The sequence below is a fragment of the Dasypus novemcinctus genome, chromosome 20 (assembly GCF_030445035.2).
Source record: "Dasypus novemcinctus isolate mDasNov1 chromosome 20, mDasNov1.1.hap2, whole genome shotgun sequence".
Taxonomy (NCBI): Eukaryota; Metazoa; Chordata; class Mammalia; order Cingulata; family Dasypodidae; genus Dasypus; species Dasypus novemcinctus.
The window spans coordinates 11,737,263-11,764,932 of record NC_080692.1 but is presented as its reverse complement, the minus strand read 5'-3'; the positions used below and the strand labels follow the sequence as shown (position 1 = coordinate 11,764,932).

The 27,670-nt window shown below is 38.1% G+C and overlaps 1 pseudogene; it reads right to left on the bottom strand.

The window, feature by feature from the left end:
• The window catches only part of LOC101423473 (apoptosis inhibitor 5-like), a 34,710-nt pseudogene extending 9,418 nt beyond the window's left edge, over nucleotides 1–25,292 (bottom strand).
• Nucleotides 25,293–27,670: the final 2,378 nt, after the last annotated feature.

The window sequence follows — 27,670 nt, the reverse complement described above, 5'->3', positions numbered from 1 at the left end:
TCATTTTCTTGGTTCTACACTCATCAAGCATCTGGGTGTCAACCAAGCTCCAGACCTCTCCCTCCAAGAGTGTTGGGGTGATTGCCACACCTTACCCAATCTTTGGGTTAGAGTCTTAATCCCTCCAGCACAGTGAAGTGAAGACAACATTTCCCCTAACCTTTGGCCTATAAGTTCAACCCTCTCAGAGCAATGAGTAGACCACCTGGCCTTCCCTAACCTTCGGGGGACAGGTCTACCCCTCTCAGGCCTGTGGGTTCTGATCTTAACTGCCCTAATTTTTGGAGAATGTGCTCCACTCTCTCTGCACCCTGGGGTGGCAAAACTCTCCCAGAACATTGGATGGGAACATCCACTCTCTTCAACTGTTGGGGCAAACTCACCCTCTCTGTACATTGGGTGAGGTTCCTCTCTTGGCCCAAGGTGATGTCCTAATTCCAGATCTCAGCTTCCATGATTTTCCTCTTGAAGATGTTTCCCCTTCAGTCCCTCCTTTCCATGTCCCTTTTATTCCAGACTGACAGTGGTTTTGTTCATACAGCTCTCTCAAAAAGCTTGTTGGTTTGGCATACAGGAAGCAGGGGTCCAAGTCATCAGACAGTAAGGCTTTCCACAAATCTTTCCTAGATAACTGCATCTTCAAACCTGATTTACAAATTCCAAATTTAGTTAAGTCCTCCAATGGGGCACTTTCTTCTGGGAGCTTGATTTCCAGAGGCTTGGAATTTCCTGAATCAGTTTCTGTTTTCTTTGTGCCTGACAGTTCAGTCCTCAGTATATCTCTCTCATCTAGCATTTTGCTATAAGCTGCAAGCAGAAGCCAAGCTGCATTCTCCAGGTTTACTTTTGAAATTTCTTCAGTTAAATGCCCAGGCTCACCATTTTCAAATTCTGCCTTCCATAAAACACCAGAAGTTAATCTTGCTAAATTCTCTGCAACTTTAAAACATGGATCACCTTTCCTCCAGTTTCCAATAATAGTTTCATCATTCACTTCTAAGGCATCATAAAAAGTCTCTTTAGCATCTATATTGCTATGAACAGTCTCTTCAAAGCCCTGTGGGTCTTTTCTTCCAAGAATCTCACAATTCCTCCAAAAAATACCCCTTACCCATTTATAAAACCATTCCAGCATTTTAGTAATTATAAAAGCTCTTCCCCACTCCTTGGTACCAAATTCTATATTAGTCAGCCAAAGGGCTGCTGATGCAAAATACCAGAAATTGGTTGGTTTTATAAAGGATATTTATTTGGGATAGGAGCTTACAGATACCAGGCCATAAAGCATAAGTTACTTCCCTCACCAAAGTCTATTTTCACGTGCGGGAGTAAGATGGCTGCCAATGTCTACGAGGGTTCAAGCTTCCTGGGTTCCTATGGGCTCAGCTCCTCTATTTTCTCCACAAGGTCAACTATAGACTATCATGTAAATGGCTCTGTATCTCTCCCCAGGGTTTCTGTCATGTCTAAGGAGCCATCTCTCTTCCTCTGTGTTCTTCTCCTGGCTAATATCCTCTCTTCCCAGGGCTTGCTTCTCTTTCTTCTGAATGCTGATTTCCTGGGGCTCCAGCTTAAGACTTCAGCATCAAACTCCAACATCAAAACTCCAACATTAAGAAACCCTTAACTCTGTCCTTTGCCATGCCTTTTATCTGTGAGCCCCCACCCTCCAAGGGGCAGGAACTCCAAAGCCCGCATCAAAATTCAATCATGTCCAGGCACAGACCAGATTACAAACATAATCCAATATTTATTTTGGAATTCATATCCGTGTCAAACTACTGCAGTAGTCAAATTGTTGAATGCCAAGGACAAAGAGAGAGTTCTGAATGCTGCAAGAGATGCAAGAAATGTGCTAGTGAGACTGTCTTTGAAAAATGAGGGCGCGATTGAGACATTCCAAGATAAGTAAAAGCTATGGGAGTTTGTCACCACTGAAGTGCCCTGCAAACAATGTTAAAGGAAGTTCTTCAGCCTGAAAGGAGGAGCATTAGACAATGGATCAAAGCATAAAGAAATAAATATCTCTTGAAAGGCAACTATGTGGTAAGTATAAATGCCAATACTATTCTCTTTTATGATAGGTAACTCCACTTTTTACTTATTCCAGGTGCTGAAAGCCAAATGTATAAAGCTAATGATAAATCTAAGATTTTGGATTCATGATGTATAAAGGTATAATTTGTAAAATGTACAACAAAAAGGTGGGAGGACAGGGTGGTGTAGAACAGTATATTTGTATGCTATTGAAGTTAAGCTGGTATTAAATCAAACATGATTATTATAGATTTGAATGTTAAATCTAAGACCCTAACCACAAATGAATACATATGAAAATGGATAAATCTCCAGGATAGACTACATATTAGGTCACAAAATAAGTCTCAATAAATTAAAAACATATTGAAATCATACAATGAAATGAAGCTAGAGATCAGTAACAAAGTGAGAAGTGGAAAATTCACAAATACGTGGAAATTAAACAACATACTCTTAAGCAACTACTGGTGAAAAAAGAAATATGGGAAATTAGGAAATATACTGAGGTGAGTGAAAATGAAAACATAACATACCAAAACTTATGGCATGCAGCAAAGGCAATGATGAGAGGGAAATTTGTAGCCCTAAATGCTTACATTAAAAAGGAGGAAAGATCTCAAATCAGAGACCTTGCACCATAACTGGAGAATCTAGAAAAAGAACAAACTCAATTCAAAGTGAGCAGAAGGATGCAATTAAAGCTTAGAGTGCACACACATGAAATATAGAATGAAAAACAAAAACAGTAAGACCCATGAAACAAAAATTTGTTCCATGAAAACATCAATAAAATAGACACACCTTTAGATAGTATGATAAAGAAAAAAAGAGATATGACTCAATAACTAAAACCAGAAATGAAATGGTGGGACATTACTACTAACCTCACAAAAACAAAAAGGAATATAAAAGGATACTATGATGAACTGTATGCCAATGAATTAGATAACCTTGATGAAATGGACAAATTCCTAAACCACATAAACTATACACATTGGATAAAAAAGAGATGGAAGATCTTAATAGACCAATACATAACAAGTAAATAGATCAAAAGCTTCTCAACAAAAAGAAGCCCAGGACCAGATGGCTTCACTGGTGAATTTTGCCAGATTTCAGGAAGAATGAATAGCAATTTTATTTAAACTGTTTCAAAAATTTAAGAGGAGGGGACACTTTCACACTCATTCAACAAGCATGTTGCAGTTTGGTATTATTTATGAATTCCAAAAATAGATACTGGATTATATTTGTAAACTGGTATGTTCCTCTGGGCATGATTAAATTATGATTAGGGCTTTCATTGGGCCACATCAGTAGGACGTTCATTAACAACGGGGACAGGGACTCACAGAGAAAACTACAGGGCAGAGAAGTGAGTGGGAGTTTTGAGCTGGAGCCCTGGAAAGCAAACATGCAGAAGAACAAGAGGAAGAGAAACAGCTCCATAGATATGGCAGAGGCCCTGGGAAGGGAAACGAGCTGTTTGTCTGATAGTTCACAGTTGGCATTGTGGAGGGAGCAGAGCAGCTGAGGCCAGAGAGAACTGAGCCCTAGAGAGAGAGGCAAGACCTATAGAGCCTCATAGTCCATAGCTGACCTTGGGGAGAAAACAGAGTAGTTGAGCCCAGAGAGAAATGAGCCCTGAGAGAGAGACAAGACTTATCCCAGCCTATGGCTGATATTGGAAGAAACTGGGACCATGGAGCCTTAAGAGGGAGAGGACGGTTGAACATTGGCAGCCATCTTGCTCCAACATATGGCAACAGAATTTGGTGAGGGAAGTAATTTAAGCTTTATGACCTGGTAAATGTAAGCTTCTACCCCAAATAAATACCCTTTATAAAAGCCAACGGATTTCTGGTATTTTGCATCAGTACCCCTTGGGCTGACTAAAACAGAGACCAGTATCATCCTAATACCAAAGCCCAGTGTTTCACTGTTTTTCAACATTGTACTCAAACTTCTAGCCAGAACAATTAGTCTATACAAAGAAATAAACTGCATCTAACTGGAAAGGAAGAAGTAAAACTTTCTCTATTTGCAGATCACAAGATCCTATAAAAAATCCTGAAAAATTTACCACAAAGCTACTAGAGCTAATAAATTAATTTAGCAAAGTGACAGGATAGAAAATCAACATGAAACAGTCATTACTGTTTCTATATACTAGTAATGAACAATCTGAAGAAGAAATCAAGAAAAAAATCCATTTATAACAGCAACTAAAAGAATCGAATATCTAGCAATTAATCTATCCAAGGATATAAAGGAGGTACACACAAAAAACTATAAAACATTGCTAGTTTTATAGATTCAAAGAAGACCAAAGTAAATGGCAGGACATTCTGTGCTCATGAATTGAGCAAAGTGAGTTACAGATTCAACACAATCCCAAACAATGTTCCAGTAGCCTTTTTTGCAAAAATGGAAAAACCAATCATCAAATTATATGGAAGGGTAAGGGGCCCTGAATATCCAACATCATATTGAAAAAGAAGAATGAGGTGAAACTTACCTGTCCCAATTTTAATACTTATTACAAAGCTAATGTAATTAAAACAGCATGGTATTGCCCTATGGGCAGATATATTGCTCCTTTTTGTCTTTTGGAGTCTGGCTTCTTTCATTCAAAAGGATGTCATAGGCAAAAGAATGAATGTGGGCCCCCTTCCTCACATCAAATACAAATATTAACTCAAAATAAATAAAAAAACTTAAAGGAGAATTAAAACTAAAACTCCCAGAAGAAAATATAGGGAGCATCTTCAGGGCCTTGTGTTAGGCAATGGTTTTTTTTATGCTTTACATCAGAAGCTCAAGCAACAAAAGTAAAAAAATAAAGGGGACTTCATTAATATTTAAAACTTTGGCCTATCAAAGGACTTCATTATAAAAGTAAAATGAGGGAGTTTTGATGTTGGAGTTTGGTGCTGAAGCCTTAAGCTGGAGACGCAGGAAGTAAGCGCACAGAGGAAAGAGAAGCCAGCCCCAGGAAGCCTGAACCCTCACAGCCTTCAGTAGCCATCTTGCTCCAATGGCTTTGTAAAAACAGACTTTGGTGAAGGAAGTAACTTATGCTTTATGGCCTGGTATCTGTAAGCTCTGTAACCTCCTACCCTAAATAAACACCCTTTATAAAAACAAAACAAAACAAAAAGTAAAATGACATTCTACAGACTTGGAAGATATATTTGGAAACAACATATCTAATGAAGGTTTAATAAACAGAATATATAAAGAAATCCTAGAACTCAACAACAAAAAGACAAACAACCCAATTTAAAAATGGGCAAAAGACGTGAATAGACATTTCTTCCAAGAAGATATACAAATGGTAAAAAAGCACATGAAAAGATGCTCAACATCATTAGCCAATGAGATATCATTTCACATGCATTAGAATGATTTAAAATAAAAAATATGTAAAATCAAAAGTTTTGGAGAGGAGATGGAGAAATAGGAACACAAGTTCATTGTTGGTGGGAAAGTAAAATGGTGTAGTCACTGTGAAAAGCAATTTGGAGAATTCTCAGAAAGTTAAGTATAGAATTACTATATGATCCTTCTTCTGTTACCCAAAGAAGTAAAAGCAGGGACTCAAACAGGTATTTGTACACCAAGATTCATAGTGGCATTATTCACAATTGCCAAAAGCAACCCAAGTACCCATCAACCAATGAATGGATAAATACAATGTGGTATATACATACAATGGAATATTATTCAGCTGTGAAAAGGAATGAAGTTCTGATACATGCACCAACATGGATGAATCTTGAAGACATCACGTTGAGTGAAAGAAGTGGGACTCCAAAAGACAAATATTTTATGATCTCATTAATATGAAATAAACAGAATAAGAAAATCCATAGAATCATAAACTAGAATACCAGCCATGAGGCATCAGGGTGGGGTTAGGGATTGGAGAGGTAAAGCATAATTGTTACAGAATTTCTTTTGGAGGTGACTGGAATGTTTTGGTAATGGGTAATGGTGATGGTAGCAAAATGATGTGAATATAATTAACACCACTAAATTATATATTGGAATATGGTTAAAAGGAGAAATTTTAGGTTTGTGTATTTGTTACTAGAATAAAAGCTAAAGAAAAAAAAAAACCAGAACTATGCAACACAAACTGAATTCTAGTGTAAACTATGGACTGCTGTTAAAGTACAATTATAAAATTATAATATTCTTTCATCAATTGTAACCGATGCAAAACAAAAAGTACCAAACTAATGCAAAATGTTAAAAATAGGGAAAAATGCATGTGCATGTGGGGTGCATGGGAACTGTATTTTCTATATGATTTTTATGTAAACCTACAACCATTCTATTAATGATAACTAAAAATAAAAGAAACAATGAGAATGTGAGTCTAAGATAAGGGGCCTAAGAATTCAACAAGCAAACTTACATGGGAAAAGTTACGTGAGTATTTAGAGTCAAAGAGTTAGAAGTTGGTTTCCCTGTTTCTTTCATGTTAGATAGAACCATCAAAGATAGATTTGTCAAACAAAAATAAATACTTTAGTAAAAAATGCCACTCTGAATAGGATATTAGTCCCTCCCTCCCTCCTTTCCTTCCTTCCTTCCTGCCTTCTTCCTTCTTTCTTCCTTCCCTTTCTTTCTCTTTTCTTTCTTTCTCTCTTTTCTTTCTTTCTTTCTTTTTTCTTTCTTTTTTTCTTTCTTTCTTTCTTTCTCTTTCTTTCTTTCTTTCTTTCTTTCTTTCTTTCTTTCTTTCTTTCTTTCTTTCTTTCTTTCTTTCTTTCTTTCTTTCTTTCTTTCTTTCTTTCTTTCTTTCTCTTTCTTCCTTCCTTCCTTCCTTTCTTCCTTTCTTCCTTTCTTTCCTTTCTTTCCTTCTTTCTCCTGTGTTGTATCTATCCACCTCCACTGATTGGCACTTCTTCCTCTGTACTCTTGGAAACATTTTCTTCCTGTCTTTCTTCCTAGCTTTTTTCCCCTTCTGGTCTAAGAAGCCTTCATTGTATTTAATAACCCAGAGTAATGAAAGGCATTGTTTAAACCTTTTGCCCTAACAAGTACAAGATGAGCTTGTACTTGTAACAAATATGAGTGGTGATCACACCCCCCCCCCCCAAAGGAAAATGCCCAGAGGTCATGCCGTTTCTTCACAGGTCACTGCATTGTTCCTAGTGTTTCTTTTTGTCCCTAGTTGAACAAGCATTTTTTAAGGTTCCTTCATGGACTCTTCTGCAAAATTATTTGTCATCATATGAGTAACAATATCTTACTCCAAAGGGATTATTTTCTAAGGGGAAATTTTCAGTTGCTGGGAAAAAACATAGTTTGAATCCTGGACACCTCAGAATATTTCCACAAGCACTGGATGGATGATCTCTGCTACACTGAATTGCAAAGTCAAACTCACTCCTACTTTTCAAAATATATTTTAATTATTTTATTAGAGATGTTTTAGGTGACAAATCATGCAAGAAGTATAGATTCCCATATACTTCTCTCATATGCATGGTTTCCCCTATTCTTTTTTTTCTTTATTTTTAAAGAAGTTTTAGATGACATAAATGCTACATCAAAATTATAGGGGATTCCCATATACCCAATCTCTCCCCTCCCACACTTCCCCCATTAACAACATCTTTCATTAGTGTGGTACATTTGTTACAATTTATGAATACACATTGAAGCATTGCTACTAAGTGTGGCCCATAGCTTAACTATTGTTTAACCTTTGCACCACACAATTTTATAGGTTTTGACGAAATGTATAATGGCATGTATCTGTCATTGCAATGACATGCAGGACAATTCCAATGTTCCCAAAATGTCCCATGTTACAATTATTCTTCCCTCTCCCTCCCCTCCTAACTTCTCGTGACCATTGGATTTTATCAATGTTACAAGTTCTTCCACTGCTAGAATAATAAGTCTACTTTAGTCCATAGTTGCATTGCCCCCTTATGTTTACTCATTCCTTAATCTTGAGGATTTTGAGATGGTGATGCTCACTCTGCCTCTAGTTGAGAAGGGGGCTTAGATACCATAGGACAGATGGATGGAACTGTCTTGCTTGCAGTTGTAGATATTCTGCTTTTTGCGGGGATTAGCATTGTCCTTCACCATCCTTTTGTTAGTTGTCCTGGGCAAACTCATACCAATATATAATAACTTCAGTGAGGACAAGGCACACTTCTGTTTTGAACAAGGAAGTGATTAGTGCCAGTAGGATAGCAGTTTATACATTCACCAGTGGTTAGTTCCTGATGTAGTCAATATTGTATATGAACTAAATAATAAAGACCTTTTTTTCTGTTTTAAAAGCAATTCCTGTTCATTGGAGAACATTTGGAATGTACAGAAAAAGATAAAGATGAAAATCACAATCTCCTGCTGAGTGATCTCCCACTCTCTCAACCATCCATCCACGGGTAAAAGCACCTTTCAGGATAAGAGAGCAGTAGTAGAGAATAGAAATTATCAACTTATTTTTAGGCGCTGTGTAGTCATGTCAGAGGTGGGCTTCCAATCAAGGCAGTCCTGCTACCCAGGACAGTAGTCTCGTACCAAGACAGTAGTCTCTGGTATGTGCTTCTGGGATTCTAGAGTAATGGTCATGCGCACAGCAAAAATAATGATGACTTAGCTTTTTCTCCATGCCAGCACCTTACATGCATCATCTTAATTAATTCTCACAATAACCCTTTGAAGTAGATATTATTGCTATGCCCGTTTTTTTTAGATGAGGGAATAGGGGGTTAGAGAGGTGATAATCTTGCCCAAGACCAAGATGACACAGCTAGTGAGCAGGGAACCTGGGATTTAAAATATCTTTTGGCCAAAATCTTACTTGTGAGCACCTTAATGAACATTATACTTCTTTGCGGGACCACTTGCCCTGGAGGGATCTTCAGACTTCCAAATTGCTTACCTTATAGAAGGAACAACTGAGAACCAGAGATTTGAAGCAATTTACCAAAGAAAATAGCCATTTGATGGCCATGATTACCAGTGTGGTAGTGTCATGCTGTAGAGCTGAACTCCAGTTAGGGGCAGTGGAAATGGGTGTTCTTGAGCACTGGGCAGCTTCTCTCAGGGGGACTGTGTCATACTGCCCTGAACATCAATTCTTACATCATTTTCTTGGGCCATCCTCAGTAACAAACTCAAACATTTTCATATTTCATCCATTTATTTTTCTTATGGTAGGAATTCACCTAGAAAAAGTATAGTTCAGTCTCTAGGGTGTTAAACTCCAATGTCAAGAAAACTGAATGCAGTGTCTGTAAGTCAAAATTCCAATCTTACACCAAGACATTAGTGGACATTATTACTCTCCAGTTCAAATGTGAACACACTGTGCGTGTGCAGGCATAGATCAAAAATAGGAGACAAAGGCCTGTAATCTATGCCATTAACTATAGGAAGACACTTTTCTTTAGAGTTACGTAGATGGAAGGTAACAGACACTTTACCTAGCTCTGGTGAAGGAGATCCAGTAGAGCTGAGTGTTTTCGTTCTCCACATAGCTACAGAACCCTCTTTTTACTCTGTACCCTCTTTCCAATCAACAGAAGCTCCATGTAGGGGAGAGAAGGACAGAGACACAAAGGCACAGCAATCAGGCAGCATGTGGAATAATAAAGGTCCCAACGTGAATGAATCTCAGAAGCCAAGAAACAAATTCCAAAGGAATCATCCCCAAGAAACAAAGAATAATAAACGAGAAAGGAGCAATGGATTATGCCTTCTGCAAACAATGTTCTGAATGGACAAGCTCATGTTGGGCAATCTCATCGGCTTTCTTTTGAACTCCTTTTTCTGTTCCTGTTCACTCACCCTTTTACCTCTTACACAATATATTACTTTAACCCCATTTTTTCATTGAAGAGTAGGAGAGAGACCCACAATATCAGTGGTTCATAAGAGTTCTTGCCAACACTGCACCATGAGGATGTCCAAGAATTCTCATTGGCTGGTTGGGCAAAAGTGTGTATTGCTCAAAGCAACTGTGATATTTTCGGGGTGCACCATTTAGGCACAGCCTTCTCGTACCTAAGGAAGCCTGGGTGGTAGTGGTGGAAACACATTCCTCTCAGGATTTTCTGTGTCCTGGGATTTTCTTGTTTAATTTCCCTCAAAAGTGGCATAAGCACCTGCTCTTTTACTGGCATTAGGAATATTTTAAATTAGAGCAGTGTTTTTGGAGGCATTTCAGGAGCAGTCACAATTTTTGTTTTCAAATGTAAGAAAAAAAGACCCTAATTATTTCACTCTTTATGTTAGGCTTTATTCTTAAAATTTAGAAGATTTTCTAGAAGAAAGATACTCCAGCAGACAAACATGAACCAAGTTTAAGTTAGGTGAGTTCCATGGTTTTTAACGTAGAAAAAAAAAATCTTGAGCTGATGACTATGTTTACTAATAGCTGAAATAATGTTTAGTTCATAGAGTTATTGTTTTGCATTATTAGAAAATTTGATAGTGAAGCAAAACTCTCTCATATTACAAATTTTAGCATCACTCAAGGAAAGTGTAAGAAGATTCATTGGTTTATTATGTCTGGTCACTTCCAGTGCTCAGGTTACTTTTACTGCAAAGTAATGCAGTAAAATTTTACATCTTTAGGGCACTGCTGTAGTTTGCCACAGGGCTGCCAATGCAAAGTTCCATAAATGAGTGGCTTTTATAATGGAAATGAGGTAAAAGCTTACAGTTCAGAGGCAATCAGATGTCCAAATCAAGGCACTATCAGAGACGATTTCTCGCAACGTCAGTTACTGTTAATCCTAGTGTCCTGCCACATGGTGAAGATGGCTGCCGATCTCTGCCCTCTCCTCCAGAATCTACTGTCCCCCAGAGCTCAGCTGTGAGCTACCAGGCATATGATGCATCTCTCCTGGACCTGAGCTCCTTGAGCCTGTCAGGGCTCCTGTTTCCTGAGGTCCTCTCTCTCATATGGCAGGATCAGTATAATATGGTGGCTTCCTTCTCCTGTAGGTCTGTCTCTGTGTCTCCATTTACAGCAAACCCAGCAAGAGGGGAGAGACCCACGCTGACTCAGGCCTCAATGATGTAGTCCAATCAAAAGCCCTAAAATGATCATATCAAGTAATCCAATCAAAGGACCCCAACCAAATTTAATGCAATCAAAGAGCCCCACCCCCATAGGAATGAATTCATTCAAGAACGTAATCTTTTTCTTGAGATTCGCAAAATTCAAACTGTCACAGGTACTAAATGCTACCTCTCCATTTTGAAACTCTGATGGTAGGTTGGTTTAATAAACCTACCAGATACCTTTCTCCCCATGATGGCTTATCAATTCATTATCATTCAACTAAGTAGAGTGACTTAGAATTGCCTACACTTCCTAGGGAATTAAAGATAACCATCATCAATAAATATTTATTGAGCATCCTCTTAATGGTTAAGAGACTGTGTCAGTTTTGTACAAAATTTGATTACAATGACACAGCTACTGCCCAAAGCAGCTTACAATCTAATTATAGACAATCCAGATGAGATAAACACAGATGACAAGCTCTGGCCAGGCAATCAAACATTGTTCATCTAAGAGAGAGAGGGAAAACATAGTTCACTTTATTGGGTATATAAAAAAAGGTACTTCTTTCCCTCATCCTTTGTGTTTATTTCAATCTGGTTTAAGGAAATAAGTTTGAATTTGGGTAAATGTGGCTATCAAGGGGGTCTGACAAAGACTGATTAAGTTTGTGGAACGCTTTATAAGTTTTCTTGTCTTCTCCCTCCTTTCCTTCTTATACCCCCACGATTCAGGCATCACTTAATATCATTTAAGTCAGAAGCAATTAGTCTCCAAAGAGTAGCCTGCAACAAGGTTCCTGGACTTTTGTACGTTATGAATCAGCAAGGTAACAGGGAGGGTCAAGTGAGAATGAGAATATGACAAGGGGTTAGCAACGAACCCTTGTGTTTGTTATCAATAGTTCTCAAAAGGGTTCCTGGACCAGCATCATCAGCATTAGCTGATCAACTTGGAGGAAATGTAAATTCTTGGCTCCACCCCAGACCTACTGAATTAGAAACTCCAAACAAGACTTGGCAAGCTGTGTTTTAACAAGCCCTGTAGATGATTTGGAGGCACACTCCATTTGAGTGCCTCCATTGGAGGCACGGCTCCATATGCTCAGTTCTCATAGTGGTTTTGAGGTTGTCACAGTTGCTGCCCCATTTGGTGCCAACAGATGTAAAAGTCCCAAAGCCTCTGAATTGTTGTTTGACTGCAGTTGAAATGACACCTCCGTAATTTCAAGATAAGTGGACTTCATACTTTACCAGGGCTGGAAATCTCTGTGGGGGGAAAGAGGCCAAAGCAGCTCTCTGATGGGATGTGTTCCCTTGTGGAGCTCCAATTTACTTTAAAAAAATATGGAAGCAAACCTGGGACAGAAGCCTCTGTTAGCTGCTACAGTGCCTTTTTGGGGGCCATAAAGGGTTTCATAAAATATAGGAGCCCTTGCAAATGTACCATCCCCAATGATGAATTACTGATCCATCAATAAGAACATTGTGAAAGAAATCATCTTGGGTGGAAGAGAAGGTTGTCTGCTAGTACCTGATGCCAGGAATTGCAAAGCTGGAGCTCTTAGATGGGAAAAAGAGACCAAAGCATCACATAAGCAAGATCAGTCAGGACAAGCAGGAAGAAACCAATATTCCTCTGGAGAAATGCAAGTATAAACTCTATGATTACGTATGCCTGTAGAATATTAACATCTATAATTTCCTCTTACAGGTGAGGCACTGAGCTAAGCATTTTAAATGCTTACTTCACAAAAATCTTACAATGACCCTCTTTTGGTAGTTATTATCACCTCCAGTTTAGGAAGTGAGCTGAGAAAGAAGTAGTTTGATTAGTAGTAATGCGGTTACTGGAACAGAGTCCTGTGGCATCACCAATCTTCAGCTATGATTTGGTGGGACAGAAGTAAAAGCAATGGCGGCTCTATGTAAAGGGGAACCACGTGAATCTGAATGAAGACCATTTATGGTCAAACAATTAGGCCATGCCCTGATTTCTTTTTGGGGAGAGATCTTATATCATTGTTCTAAGATTTCTGGCGACCAGAGAGGGTAACTGCATTTAATATGTTGTGGGGATGATGGAGAAGAGAATAAATGCAGAAGAGACTCTTCAATTCAAGGCACCAGGGTGTTTACTGAGCTCAGTTTTGCTCTCTGCAGAATCACTTTGAGTGGCTACTTCTGACTGACAAGGATCTTGTCAACTGACAATGACATCAGAACCAAGGATGGAGGTGCTTTATAGCTTAGGGTGTTGAGTGTTCTTATCCTGGGAGAGGACTTGCTTCAAACCAGGAGTGGCCTCAGGGAACTCTATTAGGACTCAAAAGTTACTGAACCAATGGGGAGCTTTGCTGTCTTTGTCTCTCAAATTGTTTTTCAAGTAAAGTTCTTTAGAAGTAGATGAGCTCTTCTGGAGCTATAGGACAGGAAAGTAAATAAGGTATTCTATTTACAATTAACCAAAACAAAAAGAATATAGGTGATTAATTTCAGTTCAGACTAATAGGGACATTGGTCCTACTAGGATGCTCGACAAGCACATTTAATTTTAAAGTGAATGCAAAAACTTCCCCCTCCTAATGTTTTATATATTGCAGTTTAATAAAAAAAACTAACTCATTTAGTCATAACATTCATATATATTTCTTTAGCATAATTATGTATATATGTCACAACTACTCACTTACAGAATTAACTATGTATCATTTTAGAGATTTAAATATGTAAAAATATAATATAAAGGCTTACTATTATCAAACACCTCATATATATATGCATATCCTTAGTACTGAAATGACCATAAGGGAACCCATCGGATCAGCTGTTTTCAGTTTATGCTTTGTTTTATTGTGAGGAGTCACATATTAAAGATTTGTTTGCTTTAAAGTACCTCAGTAAGGTTATCAATTGATATAGTTATCTATTGATATAGTCGTTTTCTTGATAAAGAATGATGGCATTTAAAGAAATGCTGGGCCATTATTTCCTAATGACAAGAAAATTAGGAATGTCTGTCTCCAAATTTTGCAAGAATAGAGAAAAAGTTGTTCAGCTGAGCCGAATCCATGCTCTCCATTCCATCTGAGTAATTTAAGCCCAGGCTGGACTGGACAGGGACAGGTGTAATTGGCCCAGTCTCCGTGACTTCCAGCCTTGCAATTACCATAATGAGGTTGTCTATGGAGAGGTCAGAAGCTAAGGGCCAGTTGGGCTGTAGCCTTCTAGGACTGTCATCGGTGGGAGAACAAGGAGTCCATTCGGTCAGAAGAGAAGCTGAATAGATACTGGTAATTGGCCCAGTGACAAGAGTGTCTGCCAGAAAACAACAGAAACAGGCAGTAGCATTGAAAGATGCAGCAGCAAAAAACAGGATAATGTGGGATGAATCACCCCAGTAAATTTATAATTATATTGTAAATAAGGCTGGAAGAGGGTGGGTAGGAGGACGGTTAAATATGAGAGAAATATTGTTATTGACTCTAAGTTCATTTAGAAATAGAAAAATGTGCTTGTCTTAGTTTGCCAGAGCTGTTGAAACAAAGTACCACAGAGTAGCTGACTTAAACAACAGAAATTAGTTAGCTCCCAGCCCTGGAGGACAGGAGCCTGAGATCAAGATGCCAGCAGGCCCAGCTTCCTCTTAAAGAGGAGGGAATCCGTTCCAGGCCTCTCTCCTGACTCCTGGTGGGGGCCACAATTCATGGTGCTCCTTGCTTGCGGCGGCATAATTCATTTTCTGCCCTGTCACACGGCCATCTCTCTGTCTCTGTTTCTCTCTTCTCTCTGTCTGTGTCCAGATTTCCTCTTCTTATAAGGATACTGATCATCCTGGATTAGGATTTACGCTAATCCACTTTGGCCTCATCTTCACTAATAACATCTTCAAAGGTTCCATTTACAAATAAGGTGGCATTTGCAGGACCAGAAGTTAGGACTTGAACATGTCCTCTTGGGGTACCCAATCCAATCCATCCCAGTACTCGTTACCAGTTTCTCTTGATTTAACCCCAGTGTCTTGGCCATAATGCAAATTTCCATGGAAGAGAAAGCTCTACCAGTCAATTTGCAAATTGTCCATGGATTTGGAAGTTTCATAATAAGAACACTCTGGAGCAATGCACTTTAAAATGAGATTAAAAAGTGGTCCTTCTTTAACCTAAGACTCCTGTACTTTTCTAGAAAGTACTTTTCTAGAAAGTAATAATGGCGAGACTGAGGTCAGATTGGTGACTCTCCTAGTGCATACATAATGCCCAAGGTTGGTCATCTTGTGAACTTAACCAACGTATCTGCTTTGGTTTGGTGAGAGTCTTTCTGTGACTGAACCAAGTGTCCCCCAATAACTCCTGCTCCCTCCTCCCTTTCCATCACAGCTCTGTATGTGTCCACTCTTCTATATTCTGTCCACTTTGTGAGTTAGAAGATGAAGAATTCTTTACTGGTGCTTGTCCGCCAGTACACTCATACTCCCTTTCCCTCTGAGTATGAGTTCCAAGTCAACAAGAACTTTCCCTTTGATGCTCATTTTTGATGACTCCCTAACAATGAACAATGCTATCACGAAATTCAGTTCAGTTATAATCTTCCATCTGTGGTATTTCCAAGAGTGATTCTTCCACTTCTACTTCGTCTATTTCTATGTACTGGAAATAAAGGAAATTGAGTAGTGAAGGAGAGAGGCTCTGGTTACTTTGTTTGTGGGCCCTCTTGAACATAGAAGGGGTTTCTTCTTTGCTATAGATTCACTCTCTGTCCCTCTATGCATTTTATGTAATGCATTACCTGTACTAGCCCCTGCATAAATGATTCTTGAATGGGTGCATGAATAACCTAAAGAGATTACTAAGTATAAAAGGACTCATATATTAATTCAGGTGACAAACCGTTGAATTCTCCTAAAATCTTTTCTGGAAATTCTCTGTTGTCCTCATGGAAAGGCATGAAATTAGCCCACAGCTTGCATGAAAGAAACTGCTACATTGTTTTCAGGGTGTGGCATGGCCCTATCAAACTACAACAAAAATTAAGAGTCATGTTTGCAAGTCTGGTTCAGTACTGGTTCAGTCAATGTTTTAGGAGCTGGAGACACAGAGGTCAAGAAGATATTATCTCTGCTAAAAATGAAACAAGCTTGATGACAAAGACACAGATGTTGGAGAAGTGTGTGAGGAAAATAGAAAATGGAATTGCTTCATGAAATGAGTAAAAAACAGTATCTCTAAATTAGTGTTATTACAAATTAGAATATAAATCAACACATTGAATATTCTAAACATATATTTGATTTTTTTAATCTACATTCTTAGTTTATATACTCATGGTGTCCAAAAAACTTAAAAAAAATACTTCACATTGGCAAGATAACATTATATTTGTGATCAACAAAGCATATATGCCTTGCTTATCACCCAGTACTATGTGGTAGCATATAATCTACATTCCAGAAGTTACTGTGTTCCTAATTTCATATTTATTACAAAGAAAGCCATTTGCATTTCATATTTCCCCTGTTATCCAAGTTGGAAGATTTCTTTCATGGTTTTTGCATTCCTTTTTGTACACGCAGGACACCACAGAGTGATATAATATATCTACATGTGTCTCTGTTCTCAAAAAAGATGTCTATTCTTATGGAGGATACAGGTGTCTAAACAGGTAAATCTAACACAGGGAGTGCTAAGTTAATGATCTATTTATAGTGTACTATAAGGATATGAAAAAGAGACACTTGGCTTTGCTTGGTTCATAGGTGTGGGTGACAGTGGAAGTGAGGGAGAAAAAGAAGATATTGCCTGATATGAGTTAGAGATGAGTAAGAACCAGATGAATTAATTTGGGTAAAGCAAAAACTGGAGCAAAAAGCACCAACGTGAACAGGACAATGGGCAGGTGGAAGATGAGTTTGGAAAGATAGGACCTATTCTTATCACGAAAAGACTTGTGAAATGTGTTTAAATGAATTGAACTTGTATCCTAACTCTGACAGGATAACACTTGATTGTTGAAAATGGGAATGCCATGATCTGATTGACCTCTACCAGGTAGTTTTGGTGTAGGGTTTTTTTTTGGTCTTTAATTTTCAATGTTACATTAAAAAAATATGAGGTCCCCATATACTCCCCACCCCCTTCCTCCCCCCATAACAACAACCTCCTCCAGGTCTCTCTGACTCCTCGCCTTTATCCACTGTGATCTACTCCTTTATTAACTCTCTTATTTACCTGCTTTGTCATTAAAATTGTGCTGTCCATTTGGGATTGTTATCCCAAGGACTGTTATCATTATTACTATGCAAAACCACCTCAGGAGATACTGACCAATCTTGAGGTGGCTTTGCATGATTGGAGGCCACCAAATAAGGTTATCACTGTGGACCAATTAAGGCCACCACTTCCTGAAAGTCATCCTAGGGTTCTCTTTCTCAGGAGGTCACTGCAAGCATGGCAGGTTCTATGAGGGACATGCCTAGCCGTGGGGTAGAGAGGAAGGAAATTGGGAGGATGCAAGGGAGACTACTTCTGTGGTTTGTACTTCATAGCTAATTTTTCATTGACTTGCTCTGTTCTTGATGTATGTAATCCCATTAAATTTTTAGATCAGCTATAAAAGATAAGCTATTTTATTATCCCCAATTTATAGACACAGAATCTGAACAAAACAAAACAAAACAGATGGAGTAGGTAATTTCTCTAAGTAAATGAGGATTTGACAAAGTATCTAGTTAGTGGCCATCATGGAGGGCTTTGGGGTGTAAAGATGGAAATGAGAGATGTTTAAGATCATTAACAATTATCTTCAAAATTAAAAGAAATGATGGGACCAGAGCAAAAAAGCATAGAAACAGAGATACAACTTGGGGAACACTTTCTTATGAGCTGCTGAAACTTGGGCAGCACCCTTAAACACAGGGTTTGTAACATGTGGCAAATTCTCTCTTCACAGGCTTTTTATGAGGAAAGCATGCTCTTTATAAGTTAAAAAATTCTTTTGTAATGCTGTTACAACATAGTTCTTGAGTGCTATTTTAACACAGTGCTAAGTTCCAATGTATTAGCTAATTAATATAATCACAATTTGAAATACTTAATTATATTAAATATTCAGTTATAATTAAGAGAATTTATGATTATTAAGTGATTCAGTAAAAAATTTTTATATAGCAGCTATTAATATTCTTAGCCTCTGTTACTTTTTCTAATGTACTTTTATAACACTTTTAATAAAGTAAGACTTGTTTTAGGGTTCATCCCCCTTGGACCCCATCCAAGGGGATTTAGTTCTCAAGTGCAAAAAAGATCTCATTAAATGTACTCATCACTATCTAAGGTGTCCTATGCCATGTACTCTTAGGACAAGATAATGTAAAGGCTCCAGTGTTACCTAGCCTTTAGCTTATTCTCCCTGTAATGAGAGATATTAACCAGAACAATTCAATGGATTAAAAAAACAAACTGGTTAGAGATATAGTTATATGAAATGATCAAATTCATCAAGCTATGCATACATGGTATGTTGATTGACTGAATGATCCAATTAAACTGATATAACCAGTTAGTGCATGATGTAGAAAGAGACTAATGCTACTTAAGGTCAAAGTAAAGAAAGCTTACATTTCATTTTCAAACATCTCCCTCTCCACACCTCTCTTATATTTGAAAATCCTGGTAATGCAAAATTTCCTAAATAAATTCATGCTTAGTTTTTATCTTTTTTAAGTAACTAAAAATTCGTCTGTGTGTTAGTAGAAACTATTCAAATAATGCTTTTCAAAAGTCAACATACACACTTTATTTTTGCCACAAAGTACTTCTTTGCTTTAAGACAAGATTTTATAGGAAATTAAGAGAAGGAACAGACCCTTTTATCTAGATGAAGAGCAAAAGAAATAAAATAAATGAGGCAAAAACTACCATGTTGTTTTATTACATTTGCGAGTAAGATGCCCTTAGGGCTTAAGGCTGGTGGGCCTGTGTTATTTTAAGTTCAGTGCAAATATGGGTAATTTAATAAGACAGCTTGTTTCTAGTTTTCCTGGGCTACATGGCCCCTGTCCTTTCCCTCTCCTGGTTAAACGTAGAGGCCAAACCCAGGTTAAATTTGGAGGACAAATCCTGGTAATATAAATACATGTTGCTGGGCAATGTTAAGACTGGAGTTTGAGGTCCATGATCCTGCCCTCTGGCTTTTTATTTCTTCATTTCTGGAGAGAACGTTGATTGAAGCCTTTGAAAGCATTTTGGCCTGGCATGCTTTCAATTTCTCTGCCCAAGTGGCAATTATCTACAGAAAAGTAGTTGATTGCATCAATAGTTTTCGCCTGTGTTTGCCAAGGCATCTCTATTAATATGAATTAATTACCTCTCTTTTACTAAAATTAAAGGTAGGCAACATTTTTATTATGCTTATGGAAGGATTATGCTAGGCAACTGGAAGGCTAGATGGCATCAATTAACGTGTGGCTGTTGAGCTCTACAGCCGCCATGTTTCTTGTGTCCAGATTAGGCGTTCCAGTCAACAGCTTGAAGACTTGAAGGCCTGCTAACAAAAAAGTCAGACTGAAAGAGGTCAAATAAATAACTTAGTTACCATTACCGTCTCTTTCTCCATTGCTAGACCATATACCTGTATGTGGGAACTTACGCCACCTTTAGCTGTAGGTGTGGGAAACTCAAGGCAAAGCACGACTGGCAAAATCTGGCATCTACTCTCCTTGTTTTCCCAAACTACTGTAATTTGTGATATGCTCAATGACTTGGTTGAGAGAATTCTGATGTTTTGATATCAGTGCCTCTGGGAGAATTATATTTACGGATAATTACAAAGGAAAGACTTAGATTTTAAATACCTTGTGATGATTTTAGCAGTTCATTTACCTTCCTAATTTAGGTATGTATCAAAATAAGTTTGTATTTCTGAATATACACTGATAGAAGGAAAAGTGACATGTTAGGAAAGAAGGTTGGATTAAAAACTAGCTTTTAGGCAACTAGTAACTTATTTAAACCATGGTGGGGGAAGTGGGTGTTGACCATATTTTCCTTGCTTTACACAGAAAGACAGTGCATTGCAGCAGACTGCTGTCTGGTTTGCTAGAGATTGCAGAACATGTGCCACTGATTAATCCTTCTAAACTTTAATTTCCAAAAAATGAGATAGTAGTGAATTTTGAAACAATGATAAGGAAAATATGATACATTATTTGGGAAAGTAATTTATATGTGGGAAAAATGTGAAAAGCTTAAGATGTTTAACAGCCAAATTCAGTAGACTTCATGGAAAATTAAATACAATTATTACCACATGCTATTTGAGGAAATACATTTGATGTATTACTGGTGATGAAGTGATTCTTCACCAGAAGGCAGTGTTGTTATGATCTTAAAGTAGGGTATATATAAGGACATTCTTTTTCCCTTAAAGAGCCATTGCAAATTCCCATTATTTGAAGACACTAGTTTTCAATTGCCTAAAGAATACCACAAACTTTTCAAAGCTTAACTCCCTGCCTTCTCCCCACCATAGCCTGAAGACAAAGATCCTGTCACTTGATTTGATATTTTTTGATGAGCAGTTCAAGGGGTCATGGTCCCTTGCTTCTGTGTTTATTGACATTTTAAATGTCTGTGGCTAAGAGCTTTCTTTTTAAAATTTAGTTTAGTCCCTAGTCCAGGTTAGCAATGAGGACATTTATTCATTTCTTTATAAACTTTCCCCAAATAAAGATCAAATGGTATTCTGAGGAAAGATAATTTTGGGGCTTGACTGCATGTCTATGGACATAATATTTTAATGCCTGTGGGAGGATAATAAGCATGGCCCAGGGGGAAAAAGGACAGCTCTGGATTCCAGAACCTTGGATTTCAGGCCTGGCTCTGGTGCCAATTGACCAAATGACCTCAGAGAAGTCATTAAGTCTGCAGCTGACATCATATGTTTATAAAATGGGATTGGACTAGGGTCCAACCCAACATAGGTGCTCAATAAATGAAATTTGAATGCAATTTCCTTCTATTGTTAAAAGTCTCTAATTCTATGATTTTCAGTATGACACAGTTACAGAATCTCAGGGATGGAATGAATTTTGGGGTCTGTAAATATAACCATGACCTAGGCTTCCTTGAATGGCAAAATTAAGGGGAAAGAAACAAGGAAAGAAAAATCAGCTGTGTAAGTAAAAAGGGAGATTCACTCTTTTGCTTTTTTTTACAATCAACAAACTCTTTTTCTATGCTACATTCACCCCTCTCTCTCAGATTACATATAAACGTGACTGGCCAGTACAGGAAAGACTGGGTTCTCTTTGGTTGACTTTTTTACTAGTCATCTCTGAACTTTTGAGTTTGCTTAGCCTATGCTTATCTGATCCTTATACAATATATATATATATATATATACCTATTAAATTTTCTCATAGGCTGTTACATTCTAGTTTGAGATGATCTAGAATTGGCCTAAAACCCTCCTGGTTTGTCTTACCTTCGGTTTATGAATTCAAACAGGAAATACTTAAGAAGATAAAAACAGTAACAACATGGTATTTTCCAGCATGAATAAAGTATTGGTTTAAAGTGGAGGGGATTTCCATTACCAGAAACTTCTTTGTTTCCCTAACTCCGTAAGAATTGTTTTCCCATCCTGGAATCGTGATATTCCATTGACAGGCACTGATGAAAGCTGGAGATAAAGAGATGCCCCAGGAAGGAGTGAGGGTGGAGATTCACACCCAGGAAGGGACACAGTGCCCCTGAAGCTTGCCCAGGGCCACAGGGCTAATTTGCTGTTCAGAGATTGTTTTTTCCTTTTGAGTTTTAAAGAAGCATCTAATGTGCCATGTCCCTGTGGCCCAGGAATCTGACTCTAGGTTCCCATCAGATTTAACCTGAAGCCTGGCCTAACACCTGGAAGCAGATATCTGGACAGGGAAGAACTGCACTCCGCAAATAAGCAGTGAGCCAAACAGTGTTCGTTCAGAGCACAAACAATGTTCCTGAACATTCTTTATGGCATTCTTTCCTATGGCACTTTCCGCTCAAGATGGCGTGCAAAAGAACTACTTTCTGAGAGTGTGGGGAGTGGGGTATATGGGAAGCTCTTATATTTTTTAATGTAACATTTTGTGTGATCTCTGTATCTTTAAAAGAAAATAAAATGGTGAAAAGAGAAAAAGAAAGATAAAGGGGGAAAAAACTACTTTCTGGTAAAGATGTTGTCATCCATGGCAAGTGGAAGAAACTGCCATCTTATTATCCCCTACTTCTCCTGTGCCTTCCACCCACCCATGCCATCAATGTGCAGAGGGATCTTTCCACACCTTGGAACTGACCTCGAAGTCCTCAGTGGCCCTCTCTGCTCTTAGAAAAGGTCAAACTTTTTTTTGCATGGCTTGTGGGCCATTTGGGATCTGGATTCCGCTTATCTGCTGGTGTCTTCTCTCATCCTCCCCCTTGAGTGCCTGCTTCCTCCCCCACCCTTTTGTCTGATGTCTCGGAGACACCTTCCCTGTCTCTTCCAGGGCAGTCTCCATTGCTGTTCTCTGGGTCTTTGCCTATTCTTTTTACTCATAGCATTTCCACACTTTCTTACTACTTCCTCCTGGGTCTTAGGGTTAGCGTAAATGTCACTTCCGCCATGTCATGACCTCAAATTAGGGTTAGGGGACCTTTTTCTGTATCCCCCCAGCACTCTGCCTTTCTTCCTATCAGAGTGGCTACATGCTTCTCACAACACGTGTGCTTGTCTGGTGACTTGTGTGACTAACTAGACAGAACCTTTATGACGACACCTTCCAGGTCTCTCGTTCCTCATTCCTTACCATTTTCTGCCCTTTGCCTTCTTCACCCCAGTCATAGTGAACCACTTATAGTTCCAGGAACTCTCCAAGCCATCCTCTTGCTCTCTGCACATCCAGGTCCAAGGCCTGGAATACCGTCCTCTTCCCGCCACGTTCTCTCCTCAGTCTCCAGCTGGATAACTCCTGGTCAGTCTTTATGACTCTTTAGAACTCTGGCATCTCAAGGCATGACTTTCTCCTCTAGACATTCTCATGCCTCACTGTGTTTATTTGTTTACCTGTACTATAATGCACATAGAAGCCTTTTGTAATTAAGAATATGAAATACTCAACTGTATACATTTTCTAGAACTTGTTTTTGAGATGTTAATCTTTCTTTTACTTTTTCTAAGAACTATTACCTTCTTCAAAAAATAAAGAAAAATATAGGTCCATTATTTTTTTAAATGAGACAATGGAAAATATAAAGAAAAAATAATAAATCCCACCACTCTAAATTAAGTAGCATTTATATTTGATGAACATTATTTCAGATCTCTCTCTGCAACCAGGTACATGTTTGCTGCAGAGCAGAATATAAATATTGCAAACTTTGGCAAAGAAGAATAAATCAATAGATGGAAAGAAATAATTCTATATTGGGGGATCATAATATACATATATTTTTTTATTTTTGTGGTATAAAATTTTTAATTTTGTGGTTTTACCCTGGACACAACTATGGTCTGTTATGGAAGTAGATCCTATATAAAGGTATAAAGAACGTTAACTTTTTAGCTGAAGGCAGCAGTCATTTTACTCACCAGCAAGCCCGTGAGTAGCAGAATGTAAGTATATTAAGCTCATGACAATGCTGAAGATTGTGATTCTTATTCAGTAGAGTCTTCCCGCATTGTGATTTCCTTATATTTTCCAACCTTGGTCACCTCTTCTTCCCCTGAAGGCTCCTTTCTGCTCACAATTAAAGCTGCCCAAATAGCTTATATAATTCTCACTAGGATGATTATAAATTGGCCTGGCATTCCTTTATGGTCCTGCTGGAGATTTCTTGGGTAGTGAGCTTGAAGTTGCATCTTTAATGCTCTCTTTGCTCACTCTCAACCTTGTGTACTGGTTTCCAGGATAATGTTTCTACGATTTGGTAAGAAGGAGGAAAATGGAAGAGATCCTTGATTAAAACACTGATATTATTTGTTATTTTCAGTACAATACCTTTTTTGTTTTCTTCTGATTTTAAGGCCTCTCCTGTTTTCCCCTGAAGAGCCAAACATAGTTGTCTGATATAAATTTGTAGGCACCATGCAAAGTACAGAAGCCCGATCTTGACATCTTTGAGCTTTTCATCCCTCAGTTTGGCTGTTAGGAAATCTGGAAGTTTTTGGCCCAGCTGGTGAAAACTACACAATAAATGGTCTACATAGCTGAACTGTAGTTTGGGTTCTTCAGTACGAGCTTTCTCTCCATTTTCTGCTTCTTCTGGAGGGAGAGACATGTACTTCAGTAATTTATCAAATAGTTTCCTTTAATTTGTTTGTAGCTTTTCTACACCACCACAAAGTGAACTCATCTCCACCAACAATACCAATACCTCCAACTGTGTATTGAGACCTTCCACGGGGGTAATCAAGGAACTGAGGTTGGGGAGGACCTGCTCCCAGAAATAAGTCACAAACCCTGTGGAAGGAACATTTTTTAGCCAAGAGGGGTACTGCCTGGTGAGTGCCCTGTAAGAGCCTGCCCATGCAGTCAGGATCTGAGCAATCAAAGTTCTGTTTCAGGTCAGCTTGTTTAGCCTCCAATTCTGCTAGTTGCTGTAAGCTTTTTAACCCAGACAGTACCTTCTAGAGCAGAGCAAATTCTTCACCAGTCACATCTCCTAGGACCTTTTTGAGTTCATTTGGCATAAGCTCTCTACTTCCTTTGTTAAGACTTCATCTGGGAAAGTCTTAAGGTTTTATTAAAAGGAATTTGATTGCTTGTTCTCTAACAATGTCCGTTCCTTAGAGTATTTGGCAAAACAACCTTCCTATAGTCCCTTTTGCATCCATCTTAAATATACTTAACAGGACATGGTTCGCTAAGTTAAATTCTGCAAAAGTTGGGTTAGTATGCCTGCCACTGGGGGAAGATTTTCTCCAGTGGCAAATTGAGGCAGCTTTTTAATTGCTTGACTTGGAATGGATACATCTTCATCCTCATAGAGGTCTAACTGCATTGACAGCAGACTCAGCCAGTTCAGGAAAATGCTCAAAGAATTTTGGAATAAACTGAGCTGCTAATTTTTTTTCCTTGCTACCACCTTTCACAATATCCGATATCACTTGATAAGCATCTTTACGCTGGCCACTTGCTCAGTGGCATCGGCTGGAATGCCAGAGTTGTGGTAAAGCTCCTCCACCATTGACATGATGAGCCAGTTCCTGCTTTGTAGTTGCTGGGTCCACCTCGCAAGTTCTCCAAGCTCCCAAACTACCCTATTCCTCCTATATATGTATACAATTTTTAAAATAGTAAGTATTTGATTTTACTTTCATTGAAATGGGTAAAGAAATTCTCAAGTGCTGTATTTTCTTCACAGGGGATATTTGTGCCTTTAATGTCATCTAAGATTTAAAGGTAAATAGAACAAAAAGTAAGAGTCATGATTATTTCCAAAGACCTGTTTCCATTTCAAAGCATGTCAGTCAAACTCTTCTATAAGACTACGCAATTATGGTGTATAGATTAGTTTTAGTCCATTGAGTCCTATTTGTACAGTGTTTCAATTTTGCTCTGCAACGACGATTTACTTAGGTGTTTTGTCTGAAGAGTTTTATTTTTACTTTAACAACACTAGCCCTGAGCTTCTTGTGTTATAATTCTTGGTTAGCGGTGTTTTTCAATCAAGCAGTGTTTGTTTTTTCCCCAAACACCTCAGTGGTCCTCAAGGATTCACACATAGTTGAACATGTCTTCAGTGATATTTACACTGACAATTGAGCTCGGTATCGTCTCCCTCACACTCTTTCCCTCAGAACGCCGAAGTACTGCTCAAGCGTCTGGTGGAACTGAGGATTAGCAAGGGAGTCTGCGCTCAGGCTTTTCGCCATTCCTCTACCTCTCGTGCACATCCGGGGCATTTGCTTTCTCTTTCACGGCAATTTTTGGAGGCACAGGGGGCATTGTGGGTAATGGTTGTGGTTGTGTGTGTGTGAGAGAAAGAGAGAGAGGGGGAGAGAGAGAGAGGATGTGTGTGTGTGGGGGGGAGGGCTAAGCCTGAAATTTGTTTTTGTTTTTGTTTTGTAGGTTTCAGGGTGGACAGGATCTATTATCCTGGCTTTTACCGCCACCTTTGAATTCATAGTTACTACCCAATATTTTCCCATTCCATCTGTAATAATAGGAATGTTTTGTAAAAAAAAAAAAAAAAGTTAAATGCTAATTATAAAATACAGTTTATTTGTATTACCATTGCAGTGCTTTCCCCACATGAATCTCCATGGTACAACCATAAAATATTATATCCAGCAGCAAGACTTGAGTTAGGTATGCCAATCTGAATACTCTTTGTGAGACTCATTAAAATATGGTTTTTCCATTTAAAATTGGCTCTTTGTATACTAAAACTTAATTTAAATTACTTAATATGAGCATGTAAATGTTATATTTATTTAAGTTTATAATTTGTAATAAAATTCGAAGACATAAATACAATTAGGTACCTTTGTACAATTATGCTGTTACTCATTATAACTGCTTACCTCCTCCTTTTAATAGAACCTTGTTTTTCTCTATGATTGGAGAAAAATTGCCCAATCAATACGGCCTAATCAATAAACCATATTGGGAAGTGGATAAAGCTATGAAAGTCTTTGCTGCTTCAGAGAACTTTAGCATCGAGAACTCTTCCAAAAAGCTTTTCTCACATTTCAATAATTTTGCTTTCTATCACTCACTAGCAATCTCTTTTTCATGCCTGATTAGAGAGGTTTCTTTAAAATGATGTCTTTGACCTTCTTTCTAACTGCTTTGCTTTACAACTTTCCTTTTTCTTCTTCTGTGTATGAGAAGAAGCAGAGAAAGAAAAATTCCATCCTTAGGCTATATATAAGTGATGTGAGTTGCCATTATTATGTTTTCCAAGACAGGAGTATTTCTATTTTTCTATCTTATCACTTCATCCCTTACCTCCCCAGTTATTACTTACTTAAAAAATGTCTCTACGATGGAATACTATTCAGCTGTAAGAAGAAATGAAATTGGGATGCATATGACAATATAGATTAACCTAGAGGATATTATGTTGAGTGAAATAGGTCAAACACAAAAGGACAAATATTGTATGGTCTCACTAATATGGGTAAATTGTATAGCATAGGTTACTAGGAAAGAGAATGTTGGTTGAAAATGGGAGCTGATGCTTAGTGCATGTAGCATTATTAATAACATTAATTGTAAAAGTGTGGAAATGAATAGAGTTGAGAGTAACACATGATGATGAGTATAACTAACCCTGCTGATTTATGTGATTGTGGCTAAAAGGGGTAGTCTGTGGATGTAAATGGAAAATGAAAGAAAACTAAAGAATAATATTGGGGGTGTGCAACATAGTGATTTTGGTTGTGAATGAAGATTGTGGTTAATAGTATAATTATAGGAATTCTCTTCTTTTATAAAGTGCTAAGAATATGGCAATACATGGGAAAATCACCACTAACGTAATTTATGAATGCTAGCTCACAATAATATTGTAATAATTTGCAAAGGTAAGAGGATATGATTTCAATACTAAGGGACAACAATAAG